This window comes from Passer domesticus, chromosome 4 (assembly GCF_036417665.1).
Source record: "Passer domesticus isolate bPasDom1 chromosome 4, bPasDom1.hap1, whole genome shotgun sequence".
NCBI classification, from domain to species: Eukaryota; Metazoa; Chordata; class Aves; order Passeriformes; family Passeridae; genus Passer; species Passer domesticus.
Window position 1 is genome coordinate 9,474,739 of NC_087477.1, and position 16,826 is coordinate 9,491,564.

The following is a 16,826-nucleotide window of genomic DNA, read 5'->3' on the forward strand; positions in this document are numbered from 1 at the left end:
GGCACTTGGCACTGTCAAACCAGACACAGTTGCCTGTGGGGGCACCTTGCATCTGGGAGATATCCTGAAGCATGCGGAATTTCAGCAGGCAGCCGGCCACTCCGGGCCACCGGGCCCTGGACACGAACGATGCCCTTTCCCCTGAGAAACAAAACTCACCAGGCCAGGTTCCTGATGTCAGTTTGCAGGAGGCACTTGGCACTCTCAAACCAGACACAGTTGCCTGTGGGGGCACCTTGCATCTGGGAGATATCCTGAACCATGCGGAATTTCAGCACGCAGCCGGCCACTCCGGGCCACCGGGCCCTGGACACGAACGATGCCCTTCCCCCTGAGAAAAAAAACTCACCAGGCCAGGTTCCTGATGTCAGTTTGCAGGAGGCACTTGGCACTGTCAAACCAGACACAGCTGCCTGTGGGGGCACCTTGGATCTGGGAGATATCCTGAAGCATGCGGAATATCAGCAGGCAGCCGGCCACTCCGGGCCACCGGGCCCTGGACACAAACGATGGCCTTTCCCCTGAGAAACAAAACTCACCAGGCCAGGTTCCTGATGTCAGTTTGCAGGAGGCACTTGGCACTCTCAAACCAGACACAGTTGCCTGTGGGGGCACCTTGCATCTGGGAGATATCCTGAAGCATGCGGAATTTCAGCAGGCAGCCGGCCACTCCGGGCCACCGGGCCCTGGACACAAACGATGCCCTTTCCCCTGAGAAACAAAAGTCACCAGGCCAGGTTCCTGATGACAGTTTGCAGGAGGCACTTGGCACTGTCAAACCAGACACAGTTGCCTGTGGGGGCACCTTGCATCTGGGAGATATCCTGAAGCATGCGGAATTTCAGCAGGCAGCCGGCCACTCCGGGCCACCGGGCCCTGGACACGAACGATGCCCTTTCCCCTGAGAAACAAAACTCACCAGGCCAGGTTCCTGATGTCAGTTTGCAGGAGGCACTTGGCACTCTCAAACCAGACACAGTTGCCTGTGGGGGCACCTTGCATCTGGGAGATATCCTGAAGCATGCGGAATTTCAGCAGGCAGCCAGCCACTCCGGGCCACCGGGCCCTGGACACGAACGATGCCCTTCCCCCTGAGAAAAAAAACTCACCAGGCCAGGTTCCTGATGTCAGTTTGCAGGAGGCACTTGGCACTGTGAAACCAGACACAGTTGCCTGTGGGGGCACCTTGGATCTGGGAGATATCCTGAACCATGCGGAATATCAGCAGGCAGCCGGCCACTCCGGGCCACCGGGCCCTGGACACAAACGATGCCCTTTCCCCTGAGAAACAAAACTCACCAGGCCAGGTTCCTGATGTCAGTTTGCAGGAGGCACTTGGCACTCTCAAACCAGACACAGTTGCCTGTGGGGGCACCTTGCATCTGGGAGATATCCTGAACCATGCGGAATTTCAGCAGGCAGCCGGCCACTCCGGGCCACCGGGCCCTGGACATGAACGATGCCCTTTCCCCTGAGAAACAAAACTCACCAGGCCAGGTTCCTGATGACAGTTTGCAGGAGGCACTTGGCACTGTCAAACCAGACACAGTTGCCTGTGGGGGCACCTTGCATCTGGGAGATATCCTGAACCATGCGGAATTTCAGCAGGCAGCCGGCCACTCCGGGCCACCGGGCCGTGGACACGAACGATGGCCTTTCCCCTGAGAAACAAAACTCACCAGGCCAGGTTCCTGATGTCAGTTTGCAGGAGGCACTTGGCACTCTCAAACCAGACACAGTTGCCTGTGGGGGCACCTTGCATCTGGGAGATATCCAGAACCATGCGGAATTTCAGCAGGCAGCCGGCCACTCCGGGCCACCGGGCCCTGGACACAAACGATGCCCTTTCCCCTGAGAAACAAAACTCACCAGGCCAGGTTCCTGATGTCAGTTTGCAGGAGGCACTTGGCACTGTCAAACCAGACACAGTTGCCTGTGGGGGCACCTTGCATCTGGGAGATATCCTGAAGCATGCGGAATTTCAGCAGGCAGCCGGCCACTCCGGGCCACCGGGCCGTGGACACGAACCATGGCCTTTCCCCTGAGAAACAAAAGTCACCAGGCCAGGTTCCTGATGTCAGTTTGCAGGAGGCACTTGGCACTCTCAAACCAGACACAGTTGCCTGTGGGGGCACCTTGCATCTGGGAGATATCCTGAAGCATGCGGAATTTCAGCAGGCAGCCGGCCACTCCGGGCCACCGGGCCGTGGACACGAACCATGGCCTTTCCCCTGAGAAACAAAACTCACCAGGCCAGGTTCCTGATGTCAGTTTGCAGGAGGCACTTGGCACTGTCAAACCAGACACAGTTGCCTGTGGGTGCACCTTGCATCTGGGAGATATCCTGAACCATGCGGAATTTCAGCAGGCAGCCGGCCACTCCGGGCCACCGGGCCCTGGACAAAAACGATGGCCTTTGCCCTGAGAAACAAAACTCACCAGGCCAGGTTCCTGATGTCAGTTTGCAGGAGGCACTTGGCACTGTCAAACCAGACACAGTTGCCTGTGGGGGCACCTTGCATCTGGGAGATATCCTGAAGCATGCGGAATTTCAGCAGGCATCCGGCCACTCCGGGCCACCGGGCCGTGGACACGAACCATGGCCTTTCCCCTGAGAAACAAAACTCACCAGGCCAGGTTCCTGATGTCAGTTTGCAGGAGGCACTTGGCACTGTCAAACCAGACACAGTTGCCTGTGGGGGCACCTTGCATCTGGGAGATATCCTGAAGCATGCGGAATTTCAGCAGGCAGCCGGCCACTCCGGGCCACCGGGCCCTGGACACAAACGATGGCCTTTGCCCTGAGAAATAAAACTCACCAGGCCAGGTTCCTGATGTCAGTTTGCAGGAGGCACTTGGCACTGTCAAACCAGACACAGTTGCCTGTGGGGGCACCTTGCATCTGGGAGATATCCTGAAGCATGCGGAATTTCAGCAGGCAGCCGGCCACTCCGGGCCACCGGGCCCTGGACACGAACCATGGCCTTTCCCCTGAGAAACAAAACTCACCAGGCCAGGTTCCTGATGTCAGTTTGCAGGAGGCACTTGGCACTGTCAAACCAGACACAGTTGCCTGTGGGGGCACCTTGCATCTGGGAGATATCCTGAAGCATGCGGAATTTCAGCAGGCAGCCGGCCACTCCGGGCCACCGGGCCCTGGACACAAACGATGGCCTTTGCCCTGAGAAACAAAACTCACCAGGCCAGGTTCCTGATGTCAGTTTGCAGGAGGCACTTGGCAATGTCAAACCAGACACAGTTGCCTGTGGGGGCACCTTGCATCTGGGAGATATCCTGAAGCATGCGGAATTTCAGCACGCAGCCGGCCACTCCGGGCCACCGAGCCCTGGACAAAAACGATGGCCTTTGCCCTGAGAAACAAAACTCACCAGGCCAGGTTCCTGATGTCAGTTTGCAGGAGGCACTTGGCACTGTCAAACCAGACAGAGTTGCCTGTGGGGGCACCTTGCATCTGGGAGATATCCTGAAGCATGCGGAATTTCAGCAGGCAGCCGGCCACTCCGGGCCACCGGGCCCTGGACACGAACGATGCCCTTTCCCCTGAGAAACAAAACTCACCAGGCCAGGTTCCTGATGTCAGTTTGCAGGAGGCACTTGGCACTGTCAAACCAGACACAGTTGCCTGTGGGGGCACCTTGCATCTGGGAGATATCCTGAACCATGCGGAATTTCAGCAGGCAGATGGCCACTCCGGGCCACCGGGCCCTGGACACGAACGATGCCCTTTCCCCTGAGAAACAAAACTCACCAGGCCAGGTTCCTGATGTCAGTTTGCAGGAGGCACTTGGCACTGTCAAACCAGACACAGTTGCCTGTGGGGGCACCTTGCATCTGGGAGATATCCTGAAGCATGCGGAATTTCAGCAGGCAGCCGGCCACTCCGGGCCACCGGGCCCTGGACACGAACGATGCCCTTTCCCCTGAGAAACAAAACTCACCAGGCCAGGTTCCTGATGTCAGTTTGCAGGAGGCACTTGGCACTCTCAAACCAGACACAGTTGCCTGTGGGGGCACCTTGCATCTGGGAGATATCCTGAACCATGCGGAATTTCAGCACGCAGCCGGCCACTCCGGGCCACCGGGCCCTGGACACGAACGATGCCCTTCCCCCTGAGAAAAAAAACTCACCAGGCCAGGTTCCTGATGTCAGTTTGCAGGAGGCACTTGGCACTCTCAAACCAGACACAGTTGCCTGTGGGGGCACCTTGGATCTGGGAGATATCCTGAACCATGCGGAATATCAGCAGGCAGCCGGCCACTCCGGGCCACCGGGCCCTGGACACAAACGATGGCCTTTCCCCTGAGAAACAAAACTCACCAGGCCAGGTTCCTGATGTCAGTTTGCAGGAGGCACTTGGCACTCTCAAACCAGACACAGTTGCCTGTGGGGGCACCTTGCATCTGGGAGATATCCTGAAGCATGCGGAATTTCAGCAGGCAGCCGGCCACTCCGGGCCACCGGGCCCTGGACACAAACGATGCCCTTTCCCCTGAGAAACAAAACTCACCAGGCCAGGTTCCTGATGTCAGTTTGCAGGAGGCACTTGGCACTGTCAAACCAGACACAGTTGCCTGTGGGGGCACCTTGCATCTGGGAGATATCCTGAAGCATGCGGAATTTCAGCAGGCAGCCGGCCACTCCGGGCCACCGGGCCCTGGACACAAACGATGCCCTTTCCCCTGAGAAACAAAACTCACCAGGCCAGGTTCCTGATGTCAGTTTGCAGGAGGCACTTGGCACTGTCAAACCAGACACAGTTGCCTGTGGGGGCACCTTGCATCTGGGAGATATCCTGAACCATGCGGAATTTCAGCAGGCAGCCGGCCACTCCGGGCCACCGGGCCCTGGACACAAACGATGGCCTTTGCCCTGAGAAACAAAACTCACCAGGCCAGGTTCCTGATGTCAGTTTGCAGGAGGCACTTGGCACTGTCAAACCAGACACAGTTGCCTGTGGGGGCACCTTGCATCTGGGAGATATCCTGAAGCATGCGGAATTTCAGCACGCAGCCGCCACTCCGGGCCACCGGGCCCTGGACAGGAACGATGCCCTTTCCCCTGAGAAACAAAACTCACCAGGCCAGGTTCATGATGACAGTTTGCAGGAGGCACTTGGCACTGTCAAACCAGACACAGTTGCCTGTGGGTGCACCTTGCATCTGGGAGATATCCTGAAGCATGCGGAATTTCAGCAGGCAGCCGGCCACTCCGGGCCACCGGGCCGTGGACACGAACCATGGCCTTTCCCCTGAGAAACAAAAGTCACCAGGCCAGGTTCCTGATGTCAGTTTGCAGGAGGCACTTGGCACTGTCAAACCAGACACAGTTGCCTGTGGGGGCACCTTGCATCTGGGAGATATCCTGAAGCATGCGGAACTTCAGCAGGCAGCCGGCCACTCCGGGCCACCGGGCCCTGGACACAAACGATGCCCTTTCCCCTGAGAAACAAAACTCACCAGGCCAGGTTCCTGATGTCAGTTTGCAGGAGGCACTTGGCACTGTGAAACCAGACACAGTTGCCTGTGGGTGCACCTTGCATCTGGGAGATATCCTGAACCATGCGGAATTTCAGCAGGCAGCCGGCCACTCCGGGCCACCGAGCCCTGGACAAAAACGATGGCCTTTCCCCTGAGAAACAAAAGTCACCAGGCCAGGTTCCTGATGTCAGTTTGCAGGAGGCACTTGGCACTCTCAAACCAGACACAGTTGCCTGTGGGGGCACCTTGCATCTGGGAGATATCCTGAAGCATGCGGAATTACAGCACGCAGCCGGCCACTCCGGGCCACCGGGCCCTGGACACGAACGATGCCCTTTCCCCTGAGAAACAAAACTCACCAGGCCAGGTTCCTGATGACAGTTTGCAGGAGGCACTTGGCACTGTCAAACCAGACACAGTTGCCTGTGGGGGCACCTTGCATCTGGGAGATATCCTGAACCATGCGGAATTTCAGCAGGCAGCCGGCCACTCCGGGCCACCGGGCCCTGGACACGAACCATGGCCTTTCCCCTGAGAAACAAAACTCACCAGGCCAGGTTCCTGATGTCAGTTTGCAGGAGGCACTTGGCACTCTCAAACCAGACACAGTTGCCTGTGGGGGCACCTTGCATCTGGGAGATATCCTGAAGCATGCGGAATTTCAGCAGGCAGCCGGCCACTCCGGGCCACCGGGCCCTGGACACAAACGATGCCCTTTCCCCTGAGAAACAAAACTCACCAGGCCAGGTTCCTGATGTCAGTTTGCAGGAGGCACTTGGCACTCTCAAACCAGACACAGTTGCCTGTGGGGGCACCTTGCATCTGGGAGATATCCTGAACCATGCGGAATTTCAGCAGGCAGCCGGCCACTCCGGGCCACCGGGCCCTGGACATGAACGATGCCCTTTCCCCTGAGAAACAAAACTCACCAGGCCAGGTTCCTGATGACAGTTTGCAGGAGGCACTTGGCACTGTCAAACCAGACACAGTTGCCTGTGGGGGCACCTTGCATCTGGGAGATATCCTGAACCATGCGGAATTTCAGCAGGCAGCCGGCCACTCCGGGCCACCGGGCCGTGGACACGAACGATGGCCTTTCCCCTGAGAAACAAAACTCACCAGGCCAGGTTCCTGATGTCAGTTTGCAGGAGGCACTTGGCACTCTCAAACCAGACACAGTTGCCTGTGGGGGCACCTTGCATCTGGGAGATATCCAGAACCATGCGGAATTTCAGCAGGCAGCCGGCCACTCCGGGCCACCGGGCCCTGGACACAAACGATGCCCTTTCCCCTGAGAAACAAAACTCACCAGGCCAGGTTCCTGATGTCAGTTTGCAGGAGGCACTTGGCACTGTCAAACCAGACACAGTTGCCTGTGGGGGCACCTTGCATCTGGGAGATATCCTGAAGCATGCGGAATTTCAGCAGGCAGCCGGCCACTCCGGGCCACCGGGCCGTGGACACGAACCATGGCCTTTCCCCTGAGAAACAAAAGTCACCAGGCCAGGTTCCTGATGTCAGTTTGCAGGAGGCACTTGGCACTCTCAAACCAGACACAGTTGCCTGTGGGGGCACCTTGCATCTGGGAGATATCCTGAAGCATGCGGAATTTCAGCAGGCAGCCGGCCACTCCGGGCCACCGGGCCGTGGACACGAACCATGGCCTTTCCCCTGAGAAACAAAACTCACCAGGCCAGGTTCCTGATGTCAGTTTGCAGGAGGCACTTGGCACTGTCAAACCAGACACAGTTGCCTGTGGGTGCACCTTGCATCTGGGAGATATCCTGAACCATGCGGAATTTCAGCAGGCAGCCGGCCACTCCGGGCCACCGGGCCCTGGACAAAAACGATGGCCTTTGCCCTGAGAAACAAAACTCACCAGGCCAGGTTCCTGATGTCAGTTTGCAGGAGGCACTTGGCACTGTCAAACCAGACACAGTTGCCTGTGGGGGCACCTTGCATCTGGGAGATATCCTGAAGCATGCGGAATTTCAGCAGGCATCCGGCCACTCCGGGCCACCGGGCCGTGGACACGAACCATGGCCTTTCCCCTGAGAAACAAAACTCACCAGGCCAGGTTCCTGATGTCAGTTTGCAGGAGGCACTTGGCACTGTCAAACCAGACACAGTTGCCTGTGGGGGCACCTTGCATCTGGGAGATATCCTGAAGCATGCGGAATTTCAGCAGGCAGCCGGCCACTCCGGGCCACCGGGCCCTGGACACAAACGATGGCCTTTGCCCTGAGAAATAAAACTCACCAGGCCAGGTTCCTGATGTCAGTTTGCAGGAGGCACTTGGCACTGTCAAACCAGACACAGTTGCCTGTGGGTGCACCTTGCATCTGGGAGATATCCTGAAGCATGCGGAATTTCAGCAGGCAGCCGGCCACTCCGGGCCACCGGGCCCTGGACACGAACCATGGCCTTTCCCCTGAGAAACAAAACTCACCAGGCCAGGTTCCTGATGTCAGTTTGCAGGAGGCACTTGGCACTGTCAAACCAGACACAGTTGCCTGTGGGGGCACCTTGCATCTGGGAGATATCCTGAACCATGCGGAATTTCAGCAGGCAGCCGGCCACTCCGGGCCACCGGGCCGTGGACACGAACGATGGCCTTTCCCCTGAGAAACAAAACTCACCAGGCCAGGTTCCTGATGTCAGTTTGCAGGAGGCACTTGGCACTCTCAAACCAGACACAGTTGCCTGTGGGGGCACCTTGCATCTGGGAGATATCCAGAACCATGCGGAATTTCAGCAGGCAGCCGGCCACTCCGGGCCACCGGGCCCTGGACACAAACGATGCCCTTTCCCCTGAGAAACAAAACTCACCAGGCCAGGTTCCTGATGTCAGTTTGCAGGAGGCACTTGGCACTGTCAAACCAGACACAGTTGCCTGTGGGGGCACCTTGCATCTGGGAGATATCCTGAAGCATGCGGAATTTCAGCAGGCAGCCGGCCACTCCGGGCCACCGGGCCGTGGACACGAACCATGGCCTTTCCCCTGAGAAACAAAAGTCACCAGGCCAGGTTCCTGATGTCAGTTTGCAGGAGGCACTTGGCACTCTCAAACCAGACACAGTTGCCTGTGGGGGCACCTTGCATCTGGGAGATATCCTGAAGCATGCGGAATTTCAGCAGGCAGCCGGCCACTCCGGGCCACCGGGCCGTGGACACGAACCATGGCCTTTCCCCTGAGAAACAAAACTCACCAGGCCAGGTTCCTGATGTCAGTTTGCAGGAGGCACTTGGCACTGTCAAACCAGACACAGTTGCCTGTGGGTGCACCTTGCATCTGGGAGATATCCTGAACCATGCGGAATTTCAGCAGGCAGCCGGCCACTCCGGGCCACCGGGCCCTGGACAAAAACGATGGCCTTTGCCCTGAGAAACAAAACTCACCAGGCCAGGTTCCTGATGTCAGTTTGCAGGAGGCACTTGGCACTGTCAAACCAGACACAGTTGCCTGTGGGGGCACCTTGCATCTGGGAGATATCCTGAAGCATGCGGAATTTCAGCAGGCATCCGGCCACTCCGGGCCACCGGGCCGTGGACACGAACCATGGCCTTTCCCCTGAGAAACAAAACTCACCAGGCCAGGTTCCTGATGTCAGTTTGCAGGAGGCACTTGGCACTGTCAAACCAGACACAGTTGCCTGTGGGGGCACCTTGCATCTGGGAGATATCCTGAAGCATGCGGAATTTCAGCAGGCAGCCGGCCACTCCGGGCCACCGGGCCCTGGACACAAACGATGGCCTTTGCCCTGAGAAATAAAACTCACCAGGCCAGGTTCCTGATGTCAGTTTGCAGGAGGCACTTGGCACTGTCAAACCAGACACAGTTGCCTGTGGGGGCACCTTGCATCTGGGAGATATCCTGAAGCATGCGGAATTTCAGCAGGCAGCCGGCCACTCCGGGCCACCGGGCCCTGGACACGAACCATGGCCTTTCCCCTGAGAAACAAAACTCACCAGGCCAGGTTCCTGATGTCAGTTTGCAGGAGGCACTTGGCACTGTCAAACCAGACACAGTTGCCTGTGGGGGCACCTTGCATCTGGGAGATATCCTGAAGCATGCGGAATTTCAGCAGGCAGCCGGCCACTCCGGGCCACCGGGCCCTGGACACAAACGATGGCCTTTGCCCTGAGAAACAAAACTCACCAGGCCAGGTTCCTGATGTCAGTTTGCAGGAGGCACTTGGCAATGTCAAACCAGACACAGTTGCCTGTGGGGGCACCTTGCATCTGGGAGATATCCTGAAGCATGCGGAATTTCAGCACGCAGCCGGCCACTCCGGGCCACCGAGCCCTGGACAAAAACGATGGCCTTTGCCCTGAGAAACAAAACTCACCAGGCCAGGTTCCTGATGTCAGTTTGCAGGAGGCACTTGGCACTGTCAAACCAGACAGAGTTGCCTGTGGGGGCACCTTGCATCTGGGAGATATCCTGAAGCATGCGGAATTTCAGCAGGCAGCCGGCCACTCCGGGCCACCGGGCCCTGGACACGAACGATGCCCTTTCCCCTGAGAAACAAAACTCACCAGGCCAGGTTCCTGATGTCAGTTTGCAGGAGGCACTTGGCACTGTCAAACCAGACACAGTTGCCTGTGGGGGCACCTTGCATCTGGGAGATATCCTGAACCATGCGGAATTTCAGCAGGCAGATGGCCACTCCGGGCCACCGGGCCCTGGACACGAACGATGCCCTTTCCCCTGAGAAACAAAACTCACCAGGCCAGGTTCCTGATGTCAGTTTGCAGGAGGCACTTGGCACTGTCAAACCAGACACAGTTGCCTGTGGGGGCACCTTGCATCTGGGAGATATCCTGAAGCATGCGGAATTTCAGCAGGCAGCCGGCCACTCCGGGCCACCGGGCCCTGGACACGAACGATGCCCTTTCCCCTGAGAAACAAAACTCACCAGGCCAGGTTCCTGATGTCAGTTTGCAGGAGGCACTTGGCACTCTCAAACCAGACACAGTTGCCTGTGGGGGCACCTTGCATCTGGGAGATATCCTGAACCATGCGGAATTTCAGCACGCAGCCGGCCACTCCGGGCCACCGGGCCCTGGACACGAACGATGCCCTTCCCCCTGAGAAAAAAAACTCACCAGGCCAGGTTCCTGATGTCAGTTTGCAGGAGGCACTTGGCACTCTCAAACCAGACACAGTTGCCTGTGGGGGCACCTTGGATCTGGGAGATATCCTGAACCATGCGGAATATCAGCAGGCAGCCGGCCACTCCGGGCCACCGGGCCCTGGACACAAACGATGGCCTTTCCCCTGAGAAACAAAACTCACCAGGCCAGGTTCCTGATGTCAGTTTGCAGGAGGCACTTGGCACTCTCAAACCAGACACAGTTGCCTGTGGGGGCACCTTGCATCTGGGAGATATCCTGAAGCATGCGGAATTTCAGCAGGCAGCCGGCCACTCCGGGCCACCGGGCCCTGGACACAAACGATGCCCTTTCCCCTGAGAAACAAAACTCACCAGGCCAGGTTCCTGATGTCAGTTTGCAGGAGGCACTTGGCACTGTCAAACCAGACACAGTTGCCTGTGGGGGCACCTTGCATCTGGGAGATATCCTGAAGCATGCGGAATTTCAGCAGGCAGCCGGCCACTCCGGGCCACCGGGCCCTGGACACAAACGATGCCCTTTCCCCTGAGAAACAAAACTCACCAGGCCAGGTTCCTGATGTCAGTTTGCAGGAGGCACTTGGCACTGTCAAACCAGACACAGTTGCCTGTGGGGGCACCTTGCATCTGGGAGATATCCTGAACCATGCGGAATTTCAGCAGGCAGCCGGCCACTCCGGGCCACCGGGCCCTGGACACAAACGATGGCCTTTGCCCTGAGAAACAAAACTCACCAGGCCAGGTTCCTGATGTCAGTTTGCAGGAGGCACTTGGCACTGTCAAACCAGACACAGTTGCCTGTGGGGGCACCTTGCATCTGGGAGATATCCTGAAGCATGCGGAATTTCAGCACGCAGCCGCCACTCCGGGCCACCGGGCCCTGGACAGGAACGATGCCCTTTCCCCTGAGAAACAAAACTCACCAGGCCAGGTTCATGATGACAGTTTGCAGGAGGCACTTGGCACTGTCAAACCAGACACAGTTGCCTGTGGGTGCACCTTGCATCTGGGAGATATCCTGAAGCATGCGGAATTTCAGCAGGCAGCCGGCCACTCCGGGCCACCGGGCCGTGGACACGAACCATGGCCTTTCCCCTGAGAAACAAAAGTCACCAGGCCAGGTTCCTGATGTCAGTTTGCAGGAGGCACTTGGCACTGTCAAACCAGACACAGTTGCCTGTGGGGGCACCTTGCATCTGGGAGATATCCTGAAGCATGCGGAACTTCAGCAGGCAGCCGGCCACTCCGGGCCACCGGGCCCTGGACACAAACGATGCCCTTTCCCCTGAGAAACAAAACTCACCAGGCCAGGTTCCTGATGTCAGTTTGCAGGAGGCACTTGGCACTGTGAAACCAGACACAGTTGCCTGTGGGTGCACCTTGCATCTGGGAGATATCCTGAACCATGCGGAATTTCAGCAGGCAGCCGGCCACTCCGGGCCACCGAGCCCTGGACAAAAACGATGGCCTTTCCCCTGAGAAACAAAAGTCACCAGGCCAGGTTCCTGATGTCAGTTTGCAGGAGGCACTTGGCACTCTCAAACCAGACACAGTTGCCTGTGGGGGCACCTTGCATCTGGGAGATATCCTGAAGCATGCGGAATTACAGCACGCAGCCGGCCACTCCGGGCCACCGGGCCCTGGACACGAACGATGCCCTTTCCCCTGAGAAACAAAACTCACCAGGCCAGGTTCCTGATGACAGTTTGCAGGAGGCACTTGGCACTGTCAAACCAGACACAGTTGCCTGTGGGGGCACCTTGCATCTGGGAGATATCCTGAACCATGCGGAATTTCAGCAGGCAGCCGGCCACTCCGGGCCACCGGGCCCTGGACACGAACCATGGCCTTTCCCCTGAGAAACAAAACTCACCAGGCCAGGTTCCTGATGTCAGTTTGCAGGAGGCACTTGGCACTCTCAAACCAGACACAGTTGCCTGTGGGGGCACCTTGCATCTGGGAGATATCCTGAAGCATGCGGAATTTCAGCAGGCAGCCGGCCACTCCGGGCCACCGGGCCCTGGACACAAACGATGCCCTTTCCCCTGAGAAACAAAACTCACCAGGCCAGGTTCCTGATGTCAGTTTGCAGGAGGCACTTGGCACTCTCAAACCAGACACAGTTGCCTGTGGGGGCACCTTGCATCTGGGAGATATCCTGAACCATGCGGAATTTCAGCAGGCAGCCGGCCACTCCGGGCCACCGGGCCCTGGACATGAACGATGCCCTTTCCCCTGAGAAACAAAACTCACCAGGCCAGGTTCCTGATGACAGTTTGCAGGAGGCACTTGGCACTGTCAAACCAGACACAGTTGCCTGTGGGGGCACCTTGCATCTGGGAGATATCCTGAACCATGCGGAATTTCAGCAGGCAGCCGGCCACTCCGGGCCACCGGGCCGTGGACACGAACGATGGCCTTTCCCCTGAGAAACAAAACTCACCAGGCCAGGTTCCTGATGTCAGTTTGCAGGAGGCACTTGGCACTCTCAAACCAGACACAGTTGCCTGTGGGGGCACCTTGCATCTGGGAGATATCCAGAACCATGCGGAATTTCAGCAGGCAGCCGGCCACTCCGGGCCACCGGGCCCTGGACACAAACGATGCCCTTTCCCCTGAGAAACAAAACTCACCAGGCCAGGTTCCTGATGTCAGTTTGCAGGAGGCACTTGGCACTGTCAAACCAGACACAGTTGCCTGTGGGGGCACCTTGCATCTGGGAGATATCCTGAAGCATGCGGAATTTCAGCAGGCAGCCGGCCACTCCGGGCCACCGGGCCGTGGACACGAACCATGGCCTTTCCCCTGAGAAACAAAAGTCACCAGGCCAGGTTCCTGATGTCAGTTTGCAGGAGGCACTTGGCACTCTCAAACCAGACACAGTTGCCTGTGGGGGCACCTTGCATCTGGGAGATATCCTGAAGCATGCGGAATTTCAGCAGGCAGCCGGCCACTCCGGGCCACCGGGCCGTGGACACGAACCATGGCCTTTCCCCTGAGAAACAAAACTCACCAGGCCAGGTTCCTGATGTCAGTTTGCAGGAGGCACTTGGCACTGTCAAACCAGACACAGTTGCCTGTGGGTGCACCTTGCATCTGGGAGATATCCTGAACCATGCGGAATTTCAGCAGGCAGCCGGCCACTCCGGGCCACCGGGCCCTGGACAAAAACGATGGCCTTTGCCCTGAGAAACAAAACTCACCAGGCCAGGTTCCTGATGTCAGTTTGCAGGAGGCACTTGGCACTGTCAAACCAGACACAGTTGCCTGTGGGGGCACCTTGCATCTGGGAGATATCCTGAAGCATGCGGAATTTCAGCAGGCATCCGGCCACTCCGGGCCACCGGGCCGTGGACACGAACCATGGCCTTTCCCCTGAGAAACAAAACTCACCAGGCCAGGTTCCTGATGTCAGTTTGCAGGAGGCACTTGGCACTGTCAAACCAGACACAGTTGCCTGTGGGGGCACCTTGCATCTGGGAGATATCCTGAAGCATGCGGAATTTCAGCAGGCAGCCGGCCACTCCGGGCCACCGGGCCCTGGACACAAACGATGGCCTTTGCCCTGAGAAATAAAACTCACCAGGCCAGGTTCCTGATGTCAGTTTGCAGGAGGCACTTGGCACTGTCAAACCAGACACAGTTGCCTGTGGGTGCACCTTGCATCTGGGAGATATCCTGAAGCATGCGGAATTTCAGCAGGCAGCCGGCCACTCCGGGCCACCGGGCCCTGGACACGAACCATGGCCTTTCCCCTGAGAAACAAAACTCACCAGGCCAGGTTCCTGATGTCAGTTTGCAGGAGGCACTTGGCACTGTCAAACCAGACACAGTTGCCTGTGGGGGCACCTTGCATCTGGGAGATATCCTGAAGCATGCGGAATTTCAGCAGGCAGCCGGCCACTCCGGGCCACCGGGCCCTGGACACAAACGATGGCCTTTGCCCTGAGAAACAAAACTCACCAGGCCAGGTTCCTGATGTCAGTTTGCAGGAGGCACTTGGCAATGTCAAACCAGACACAGTTGCCTGTGGGGGCACCTTGCATCTGGGAGATATCCTGAAGCATGCGGAATTTCAGCACGCAGCCGGCCACTCCGGGCCACCGAGCCCTGGACAAAAACGATGGCCTTTGCCCTGAGAAACAAAACTCACCAGGCCAGGTTCCTGATGTCAGTTTGCAGGAGGCACTTGGCACTGTCAAACCAGACAGAGTTGCCTGTGGGGGCACCTTGCATCTGGGAGATATCCTGAAGCATGCGGAATTTCAGCAGGCAGCCGGCCACTCCGGGCCACCGGGCCCTGGACACGAACGATGCCCTTTCCCCTGAGAAACAAAACTCACCAGGCCAGGTTCCTGATGTCAGTTTGCAGGAGGCACTTGGCACTGTCAAACCAGACACAGTTGCCTGTGGGGGCACCTTGCATCTGGGAGATATCCTGAACCATGCGGAATTTCAGCAGGCAGATGGCCACTCCGGGCCACCGGGCCCTGGACACGAACGATGCCCTTTCCCCTGAGAAACAAAACTCACCAGGCCAGGTTCCTGATGTCAGTTTGCAGGAGGCACTTGGCACTGTCAAACCAGACACAGTTGCCTGTGGGGGCACCTTGCATCTGGGAGATATCCTGAAGCATGCGGAATTTCAGCAGGCAGCCGGCCACTCCGGGCCACCGGGCCCTGGACACGAACGATGCCCTTTCCCCTGAGAAACAAAACTCACCAGGCCAGGTTCCTGATGTCAGTTTGCAGGAGGCACTTGGCACTCTCAAACCAGACACAGTTGCCTGTGGGGGCACCTTGCATCTTGGAGATATCCTGAACCATGCGGAATTTCAGCACGCAGCCGGCCACTCCGGGCCACCGGGCCCTGGACACGAACGATGCCCTTCCCCCTGAGAAAAAAAACTCACCAGGCCAGGTTCCTGATGTCAGTTTGCAGGAGGCACTTGGCACTCTCAAACCAGACACAGTTGCCTGTGGGGGCACCTTGGATCTGGGAGATATCCTGAACCATGCGGAATATCAGCAGGCAGCCGGCCACTCCGGGCCACCGGGCCCTGGACACAAACGATGGCCTTTCCCCTGAGAAACAAAACTCACCAGGCCAGGTTCCTGATGTCAGTTTGCAGGAGGCACTTGGCACTCTCAAACCAGACACAGTTGCCTGTGGGGGCACCTTGCATCTGGGAGATATCCTGAAGCATGCGGAATTTCAGCAGGCAGCCGGCCACTCCGGGCCACCGGGCCCTGGACACAAACGATGCCCTTTCCCCTGAGAAACAAAACTCACCAGGCCAGGTTCCTGATGTCAGTTTGCAGGAGGCACTTGGCACTGTCAAACCAGACACAGTTGCCTGTGGGGGCACCTTGCATCTGGGAGATATCCTGAAGCATGCGGAATTTCAGCAGGCAGCCGGCCACTCCGGGCCACCGGGCCCTGGACACAAACGATGCCCTTTCCCCTGAGAAACAAAACTCACCAGGCCAGGTTCCTGATGTCAGTTTGCAGGAGGCACTTGGCACTGTCAAACCAGACACAGTTGCCTGTGGGGGCACCTTGCATCTGGGAGATATCCTGAACCATGCGGAATTTCAGCAGGCAGCCGGCCACTCCGGGCCACCGGGCCCTGGACACAAACGATGGCCTTTGCCCTGAGAAACAAAACTCACCAGGCCAGGTTCCTGATGTCAGTTTGCAGGAGGCACTTGGCACTGTCAAACCAGACACAGTTGCCTGTGGGGGCACCTTGCATCTGGGAGATATCCTGAAGCATGCGGAATTTCAGCACGCAGCCGCCACTCCGGGCCACCGGGCCCTGGACAGGAACGATGCCCTTTCCCCTGAGAAACAAAACTCACCAGGCCAGGTTCATGATGACAGTTTGCAGGAGGCACTTGGCACTGTCAAACCAGACACAGTTGCCTGTGGGTGCACCTTGCATCTGGGAGATATCCTGAAGCATGCGGAATTTCAGCAGGCAGCCGGCCACTCCGGGCCACCGGGCCGTGGACACGAACCATGGCCTTTCCCCTGAGAAACAAAAGTCACCAGGCCAGGTTCCTGATGTCAGTTTGCAGGAGGCACTTGGCACTCTCAAACCAGACACAGTTGCCTGTGGGGGCACCTTGCATCTGGGAGATATCCTGAAGCATGCGGAACTTCAGCAGGCAGCCGGCCACTCCGGGCCA